The sequence below is a fragment of the Pholcus phalangioides genome, unplaced genomic scaffold (genome assembly GCF_987345545.1).
Source record: "Pholcus phalangioides strain wild (caught in Gottingen) unplaced genomic scaffold, Ppha-v1.0 ptg000009l_1, whole genome shotgun sequence".
In the NCBI taxonomy this organism is placed as follows: Eukaryota; Metazoa; Arthropoda; class Arachnida; order Araneae; family Pholcidae; genus Pholcus; species Pholcus phalangioides.
Window position 1 is genome coordinate 60,669,813 of NW_028301602.1, and position 10,304 is coordinate 60,680,116.

Consider the following 10,304-nt stretch of genomic DNA (forward strand, 5'->3'; position numbering starts at 1 on the left):
ACGGGCCTAACATTAGCAATGAAGCCAAGTAGAAAAATCTGGGTAGAGTAGATAAGGGTAAAAAGAATGAGGAGTAAATAAAGTTTTTAATATATATATGTATGGTACATACATATTTTTTACTTAGATAGGACGAAAAGCCAACGTAAATGGCCGAGTATAACGTAAATGTCTAATTCCGCGTTATATACGATCCAAAAAAACAAATTCAAAAACTTATTTCTAAGAAACTGGATTCAATAAAAACAGAAAACGAGTCGTACCAGGAAGAAATAGAATTCAAAAATGTATCATTTATTTCTTTTGAAATGAAAGAATAACAAGAAAATATCTCTGGAGGTTCTCGAGGAACAGAAATAGTTTTTCAGTCCAACATTTTTACGGACAGGGTTTACCGAATGGATGCGTCGAATTATATGCTATAGGGAAAATATTTTTGGTGGATCTCTTCAAGAATTCAACTGGGGGTTGTGTGTTCCCTATTCTTAGTACAGAAATAAATCTGATACATACGGTTTGCTGTTTGTGAAATGTTTTTTTTTTTCTTTACGGAGATAAAAACTGAAAATGCTATTTATGAAGCGTTGAAATATTTTGGAAAAATTTTCAAAATTTTATTCAAATTCCATTAAAACATTCACAAATGTTTTTTTCGGCTAAGTTTTTAGTACTGATTTAAGTACTTATTTAGTACTTATTTTAAGTACGATGTTTTAGCAACTCCAGTGGATGTCATCGTAAAAAGATATTTACCCCCGGCTGGCAAATGTAATTCGCCATACGGGTTCCCCGGAGGAAGCATTTACTTTCTACAGAAAAAGAAAAAAAAATCAATTCTACATCCTACCCTAGGGAGCACTATTAACATCTCGCGAGCAGAAATTTAGTATCCCCTGGGATTTATAATAATTATATGCGTTCTTGCATTAAATGAGAACATTCATAAGCATGATACAAATGCAGTCAGCCCTCGGTATTTGCGGATTTCATACTCATGGTCTCTTTCCCAGTTTTCTGGAAAACTTTGTTCCAGTGGTAATTCCCATGTAGGAACAATATATAAGTTATACGTGTTGAATAAATGTAAAAGGTATTTTCTTCCGATATTTTATTTTTGTCTTGAATAAGTTTTGCATCAAAAAAATATATTTTGATCATCTGGGGGGGGGGGGCATAGTGGGGCCGTGCACCCATTCTCCTGAGCACGTCTATGATCCTAAAATGCGTTAGGAGATGAAAGGGGCAGAGCTGACGAAATTTTGCTGACAAGGGGGAGAGTAGGGTCAAAACTGCTTAAAAATGTTCTGACGTCAAGGCCCGTCATTTGGGGGTCAGGGGTGGCCGTTGGTTCCCCTGGCGTTTGAAAAAACACTAAAAATGGTATATATATATAAAATTATACATACATTGAGTACATGTTCTTTGTCCCTCCTCCCCCGGAAAAAGTTTAGATAACGACCCTGCTGACGTCATACTTGAACGGCCACTTGTTTTTTTACATCAGTAAAAAACGTCTTTGTAATGTCTATGTTAAGCATTTTAAGTGTCTTTTTGTCTGCCTATTTTAAACACTTTTAGTGTCCAAACTTCCGGGCTCTAGTTACGTAGTGTCTAAATGCGTTATTACATATGACATACGAAGACACCATCTATTTTCTATATCTATAAACAAAAAAAAACAGAATTCATCAATTGGTCCGATTTTTTTAAAACCGACTAGTATTTAAGTAACGATGAAGGCCACACAAAACAATGAATTGACGACCAAAAATAAGACTCGACGAGAAACCAATTAATTTCACGCCACGCGGGGATAAAGCTCTGTTTAAAAAAAGAAAAAGCAGAGAAAAGACTTACTTCGTCGTTAGTTATTTCGCGGAATCCATGACGAATCCAATGCCGGAAAATGTCATTATCCGTGTTTAAAAAAAGATCAGGAACAAAATACTCAGTCGTAAAAAAATCAGTAACAACGGCAGAATATTGAATATTACAGAGATATAAAAACAAATACCAATCTCGAAGGCGTGAGTTTGTGCTGAGCGGGAAAAGAAGAAATACTCGTTGCAGATTTGTGACCAAATAGGCTGAAAACAACGTTCGTACTAATCGGATTTGCTCCAGGAAAGTGCTAATGGAATTAAGGAATGTTCTTCTTTGGCACTTCGTTTTTCTTATCGTTCTTCTTATGCGCAGAAAAAACGAAATACATACATATACGATGCATTGTTCTCGGGAGAAAGGAATCAAGTCTCTCTGGATAAGCTCTATTTTTATTTTCGCAAATGCAATTTCTGTAGTTAAATAAATGATTATTTCCTGACTCATTATAATACAATATTTTTTCATTACAATGAACATCATCCATGTTGAATTCGTAGAAGAAATATGGGAGTGGTGTTGTGTGACTTTCGATTTTAAATAAATAAAAATGGTTGGATATTCGACTTGGATCATTAATTTATTTTCCATGTATGTTAATTCAACACGGTTGCACAAACTTCTCCGTTTGTACGCTACACTTTGTCCAAAATTTATATTTTTGCAGGTCGTATGAATTATTGTTTTACGTCATTGAAAACCTCGAGACTTTTTCCGTATATTAGTGCTGAAATTTTTCCTTTACTCGAAGTTTTCTTCATTTAAGGCGAAGTTTTCGGAAATGAGAGAGATTTAAAAATATCATTCATATAGCAGTAGGATTTAAAATATAGCTTTTAGCAATAGAATGCAGCATTCGGCAATAGAATTCAGCATTCGGCAATAGAATTCAGCATTCGGCAATAGAATTCAGCATTCGGCAATAGAATTCATCATTTAGGAATAAAATGTCAGTCTAGTTTGTTTCTAAATATTCTCGTTCAATAATTAAATGTAATTAAATTAGAATAATTTATCTTCTCGAATTGGTTCATCCCCATTAGTTTGACATGTCTTACTAATACGATATTCGTAAATAGCACTGTTATTTTAATACACCTTTTATTTTATCTCTCTCTAAAAATCTTTGTTATGAAGTTTCACCGGAAGGTCGCCACCTGACAAAAACACGGTGGGGGAGAGCGTCAAGATTTCAGAGATGCCATGGTGGGGTATGGCCTAAAAAAAGTTTAGGAATCACTGATATTGCTAATGGTTTGCTGTCAATGCCGATTTTTTCTTTCTTTCTGTTTTTATTAATCTGTGATATAGTGTTAAGCTGTTGTCCTTGATGTTGCAATGAAAACATCTGAGCCTGCTTCTTTGTTCCGTTATATAAGAAAATGACGGCTATAGTTCTTAAGAAAGTGTCCCATTGTTTTTCTTCTTATAGACACGGGCGCTTTCGGTGACACAATCAGCTCGGTCCACGTTAATCCTCTTAACACGGTGCAGTTGTTTCTATTCTCTTCTAAGCATGAGTTGTAACACATTAATGGTAAGATGCAGCCTTTTCTACGAATACATCTACGAGAAACCATCGAGGAAGATCGAGGGCCTCGTTGAATAATAAAATGGGTAAATGATCATTTTCTGATGTGTTTGCCAGGGTGGAAGAGAATCATTTATGTTACTTTGAAAATCATTAAAACCTGGTGTTTCTTGAGAGGCGGAATTATGTCTTTGCTATGTGCCGACTATTCAACTTCCATCGCCCTTCTGCAATTTTAAATTTTATGTTCCTTCCCACCAATTACTAAAATCTGCCGCTATAACCAGTGGTGGTCGGTTGAAGTTCGTTTTCCATCGTTCCCAATTTCAAGCCATGAATACGAGCTGACCTCTCGGTTAAAAAGCCTCGATGAATGAATGAACGCCAGAACTTTGCCACTGGACTTATCTCGTTGTCGAGATCTCTTCCAGCCCAGTTTCGTGGCAGAGTCCGTAACACTTTATATATTTTGAGTCAAAAAGAAAAGAAAACAAGCATACACAATTTTTACAACGTATTTTCCCCGACAATTGGATACTGTCGCGATTAACAAATTTTGTGGTGATTACAGACGAGATGGTGTTGGGAGTTGGAGAAAAGTTCCGGGATTTCGTTAAGACGGATGAATGTAAAAAGTCTCACTACAGAGAGCAACAGCGTATGATTTATCCCGATATGTTTATTTATATTTGTATATGTTTATGTTTATAGAATAAGTATATTGGGATGAATCGAAAAGCCAATACATACTTAGATAAGATAATCGTATATGTATATATATTTTATCATACTTATATCGCTTTTCGAGATAATTGCTCTTTTATTGGGTTGCTGTTTGGGTATACAGTTCACGCCGCTCAATGCGATCACATCGGGACCCGGAGTTTCTGATGACAATAACCGAATGATAACTGTACACGAAAAAGTTTCGTCTGCAAGCACGGTGACTATCACGGTATCACCATCATGTACCGTATTACCATACCACCATCCAATTTGGTAGAACAGGACGTGTGCAAAACGGGTATTGGTAAAATGGGACAAATATTTTTCTTTCCCACATAATTGGTTGCAAAATATTCAATCATTAAGTTTTTTTTTTAGTTCTAAAATTCCTTTTTTTTTTCTTTCAAGCTAAAACTCTGGATTTTCGTTATTCAGCCATTGTGAGGTGTTAGAATGAAACTGCCTAATGTTTGTCACACATTCAATACTTTTAATGCACACATTAGGTTTCATAGATCCTTTGAGAACGTCTCTCGGGGAAAGAAACGTGAATCTGGGCAACTGAAAGAAACTGATGAAGAACTGAAGGAAGTAAATATTTTTTCGTCATAAATTTGCCTTCACTATATAGGAAGGCCATTGCAAAAGCAGCTTCACACGTACATGGATCACAGCTAATACTACGGACTAATTGTGTTATTAAGTACAGAAATTTTTGTCGACAAGAAAGGGGAGAAATTGTAGCCTCCTACAGTCTTGCAGCCTAATAACGGTAACTTGCAGGTGAAAAAATAAATTTGGTGAAACTTTAGCTGTAGAAGGCACGAAAAAAAGTTTTGACGGAAAAAAATATAACATTATCTTATCATTATCTTATGTTTATGATATTGGTCCGTTCCTTGCAAAAGTGATGACAATACCAGAATAATAACATTATCCGTGATTCTAATAAACGGGATCGACTGTATTAGACAACAATGTTTTTGCGGGCATCTCTTTCAGCCAACTCGCTGAGCATTTTGCGTGTTGTGGCCTTTGTATTTCTATTAATTGGATGTGTTTTTGATACAACTACAAGCAGCACAACTTTGTTATCTGATTCCTTTCTATTATGCGTTAGAGTTGTAAATATAAATACAATAAATCTCAAACAAATAAAATTTACTACATTTGGTGAATTAGGGATTCTCTGACTGAAAAAAAAAAAGATGTTCACGTGTGTGTATATGAATATAAAAACTAAAGTGCATTAAAATGATTTTAAGACAACGTTCATTCGAAGATTTCGGAGTAAACGAAGGAAAACACATCGCACGAGAATAGTATGAGTAAATATGTGGTTTAATCGTCAAGAACAACGGGCGAAGAATATAAAGAAAGAGTTATAGTCCCCGCGTGCTCAGAGGAAAAAGCCATTTGAAGAGATCCTCGATATTTGCTTTCAAGATGAGCTTAATCGCGACTTCGCGGCCCAAGAGAGATTTTCTCGCAGGAGGCACCGTTTTTTTTTTGCCATGAAAACGACAAAACTTTTGTATTTATTCGTCGATGAAATGACTCTTGAGTCAATAACAATTAAACCTGAATCTCGGCATCCGATTGCCTTTTTATTTTTTATTTTGGTGGCTCTGTTTCCTCGTATTTCAGGGGTTAGCTTATGCATGTACTGCACCTTTAATGAGACAAAAATACAATAGCCGAAGAATATATAAATATCACTCTTCATTACTGTGGATGAAAATAGAAAGCATTTCAGGTTGAATTTGACCGGAGAAACATGAAAGAAACTTCGATTTAAATTGATACTCAGATAAATTTATCTTGAAAAAAAAATACAAGTTTAAAATACACATAGATTCAATCTGAATTTTAATGGGGGGGGGGGGGGAGTAAACCCAAAATTCATGCAGGATTTGACTGAAAAGAGAAGAAAAATTCTAACAGTAAAGAGGAAAAACTTTTGGTAACCGATAAACATAGAGAAGGTCTATCTAGAATTTATATCTTCAAAGTGTCTAGTTCAATCCCTTGGATAAAAAGTGCATTTTTCAGCTTAAAGACGTGAGATATCGAGTGATACGCACATCGAAGTGTGGATGCGCGAGATTTTCCATTTCTATGCTAGTGGACTTGAACCTATTCGACCTACTTAGCAACAATGAACGTCCAGTGTTGAAGCAGAAAATATCGGTTTTCAGCTCCAATATTTCTTACACATTTTTCGGTTCCTGCCTGTAATTTCTCGCTTCAAAATATCAATCTACTCTTTATAGTGTATTTTTGCGTCTGAACGTACTGAAATATTGGCGTCTTCTCATATGATATTCCAGAATGAACTCAATTCTATGAGCGGATCCAGGATGATGTGTCGATGGTCATAAATGGTAAGTGTTTCCAGTATTTTTTAAACCGCAGACCCATTTTATCTCACATTATATCGCTTTCGGAGGAAGGGCAACATCCCTTCCCCTTCCTCCTAGATCCACGCCTGCTAAAGTTTCACTCATACGGTGTGAGTAATGTACAGGCTGATTAATAATTAAAGTTTGTTTTTCAAAAGGCTGTAAAAAAAGAACCATTGGTTAGAATGACCTGATATTTCACATGAATGTAGGCCTACTGTAGACTATGCATGGGTCAAATTCTAAGGATTACACAACCGTATGTTATATCCACGATTTAAGTAATATTCGGGTTATGAATTGTACTGGCTTGTATATGCAACATTTTGAGTTTCGAAAAACGATGCCATAAAAAGCATTTGAAAAAACACAGTTAAATTAGGAGAAAGTAGAGATATTAGTCAAATCCCGTTTTAACGAATACTGTTACAGCGAAAAAATCCCGTTTTAACGAACTCTTTTCTAATCCCCCAGATAAGTATACATAGGAACAATGCAAAAAACCTGGAATTCCTTTGTAACGAAATTCCATTATAGGTAAGGGATTTCTCCGGTCTCTTGAAGTTCGTTATAACGGAATTATGTACTACAATGTCATGTTTCAATCAAGTATGTAGACTCGGGGTTTCTGACAAAAATAACCGAATGGTAACTATATCCGAAAAAGTCCTGTTTGCAAGTCCGATGACCATACATTTCATTTGGTCAAACAGGATGTTTGGTAAACGGGTATTGGTAAAACGGCACAACTCCATTTTTCCCCCACATAATTGGTTGAAAATTGTTCAATCTCATTTCATTTTTTTTTTCTATATTCTATTCCAAAATGGACTCTTTTTTTTTCATTTGAGCTGGAATCAGACATTTTTGTTATTGGGCCATCAGAATGGAACTGTCTAATGTAAATTACGAATTACAATATTCTTTTAATGTAAAATATAGGTTTCATAGATCCCTTGAGAAAGTTTCTTGGGAAAAGAAATTTGAATCTGGACAACTGAAAGTAACTGATCAATGACTGAGAAGAAAAGGGTATTTTATCGTCACACATTTTCCTTTGCTATCGGAAGGTCATTGCAAAAGTAACTACACACGTACATGTATTACAGCGAATACTACGGACTGATTACGATATTAAGTACGGACACATTTGTCAACAAGGCAGAGGGCGGGGGAGGAAAAACCTCGAACATAGTCTTGCAGCCTGATAACGATAACTTACAGGGAAAAATATATTCGGTGAAACCTTAGCTTCAGAATGCGCAAAAAAACTTTAGACGGAAAAAAAATTGATAGCATTATCCGAAGTCCCAATAACTATAAACAAATGTTTTCCCATATTATGATATTGGTCCGTTCCGTTCTGAGTAAAAGCGATAAAAATAAACCGAATGATAACATTATCTATGATTCTAATAAGCGGCTTAGACTATTTAACTGTGTTTTTTCATTGTATTGACTTATATTTTCAAATATGGATCACTAAAAACTTGTGGCTTAATATGTAATCGAATTTTAGTGGATATACTGAAATCAAGTTGTTTATCCCCACATAATCTTTGGAGCTGGGCTTAGATTTAAAAAAAACAGAACATGATAAGTGATACAATGTTCATTAAAGAGCATAACACGACAGGAAACTGAATTGGCATTGGTACTCTTAATTGGTACAAGTGAAGACCTTGACACCAACGAATGCGCAGATATCGTAAAGAAAAGAAATGGTTGAGACGTCTTTTCTCAGAATCAGCGTTTGTTAGGAAACGAGCAACGATGCTCGAATTTCTACTCTCCGTTTTTTAACTCGTATATTATATATACTCAAGCAAGCGTGAATAGTAGTCGTGTTAAAAAATGGATGAAACTATGATCACCACGATATTACTCGCGTTGTTCTCGCTATGCTTGCTGTACAAGTAATATACTATATAAAATGCATTTTTAATCGATAGAAGAAGTAATACCTGTACTTATGTAAACTCAGAATTAGTGAAAGAAATAATTCCAACACCTATGTAAATTCAGTATGAATGAAATAAATAAATCCAGAATCGATGAAAATGCAGAATTCCCAAATGGAATTTATTAAACAAATAATTCCAGAATTCACGGAAATTCGGGATTTATGTGAGAAATTATTATTACCGTAAGTACGGAGAATGGTACGACCGCACCTATCGGACACGCCTAAGGGCGGCTCTGGATAAAGTCCATTGTTAGAAATGAGCTATTCGTGTTACAGGTACTTGATGGTTACCTTACGAGTACTGGAAAAAACTAGGAATACCTTCAGTTCCCTCTGTACCTTTGCTTGGCTCGACGTACGTTACGGAGTGTTATCTGAGGAAAAGAGAATCTTCGTTCTTCTAAGCCTCGTTTCGAAAATTTTAATTTAATTACTTACTGACACGGGAGAAAAAAAAATTCAGAAATTTTTCAGCTTTTTTTTTCTAAACATATTTCTATGCAAACTACTGTTTTGTGTAATTCTATCTAACAGTGGTTTTGGAAAATATTTATACATGGTGATGATACAAATTGTTTGTCAATAGGACTCTCTCTACAACCGTTGATTTTAGAAATCTACTTTCAGTTATAAAAAGAGTTTTCGAATGACATACGGTTTCTTAAAACGTCGTAATTATTTTTAGGAGTCAAATTAAAAGAATTAACTTTTTATACAGTTCCCATGTGTTAAAAACCTAATTAGAAAGTTGTTGCTTTGTCACTCCTGGAGCCAATAAAATACAGTTCACGTTACTAAGTACAATATTCGCTAAGATATTTGAATTCAAAATCGATGGAAAGTGTTTGGGAAAAAACAGATCCTGTGGAAGAAATATATTTATCGTTATCTCCCTTCCTTCGGAACTTTTATCGGTAACTCTATGGAAGAAATTTGTTTGTTTTTTTAGTTTCTTTTAACTCAGCATTATCTTTTTTTTCTTTTCTCAATCATTCGGTTTGACGATAAAAAAAATAAATACATATATATATATATATATATATAACGTATCGGATCATGCCGGAATGTGTGTTCTAAATAAATGTGTGACCCTAACACATTTATGGTATCAGAATTGTACTTATTTCAACTTCTTGGTGCTTTCTTAATCTGTCTTCTATATTTTTAAGTGAAGAAGCGAATGCTTCAATCTTCGTGTTATTTCAGTATCGTGTTGTGGGTCTGCCTTCTCTCTGCGGGAGGGACCGGCTCACATTCAAGCCTCGAAGTTGGAAAACCACAAAGACCAACTTCAGCGGACCACCACTGTCCGTCAACGGAGTTCGAACCTGGATTCTCAGGACAAGAGTGCAGCACGGTGCCTACGAAACCACACGACGGCTACTAATTCGACTACATGTCGACCGAATTTGTCGCCAAATACTTGAGCGGGAATGAATTAAAGCTAATCAAATTTTTTGCAAAGCATGATGTGTAAAAAAAAAACAATATCCGTGATATATCCAGAAGAAGCGCCGCGGTGATTACTGGTTTGAAATTTGTATTTTAAAACATGTAGCTTTCTACAAATTCATCATTTGTGTGCATTTTTCCCCGATTACCGCCCCCCCCCCGTTTCTACCAATAAAATCTATAATTAGTTTTCTCTCCATTAACTACAGGCAACTTTGGGTGAAATTGAAGAAGTTAAGAACATCGACGAAATGAAACATTTTCGCTATCACAATCATCGGTTTCGGATTTCAAGAGGAAATCTTTCCCCAGTTACGGCCCTTAAGGTTACCTGCAGCGTTTCTGA

The 10,304-nt window shown here is 35.4% G+C and overlaps 1 protein-coding gene across 1 annotated transcript in view; it reads right to left on the reverse strand.

Annotated features, from left to right (window-relative positions):
• LOC149083423 (uncharacterized) overlaps window positions 1-1,969 on the reverse strand; it is a 76,006-nt gene extending 74,037 nt beyond the window's left edge. The window contains exon 1 of the mRNA XM_089236932.1: window positions 1,858-1,969. The gene's annotated coding sequence lies outside the window, so the exon portion shown is untranslated. The remainder of the gene's footprint in view (window positions 1-1,857) is intronic.
• Window positions 1,970-10,304: the final 8,335 nt, after the last annotated feature.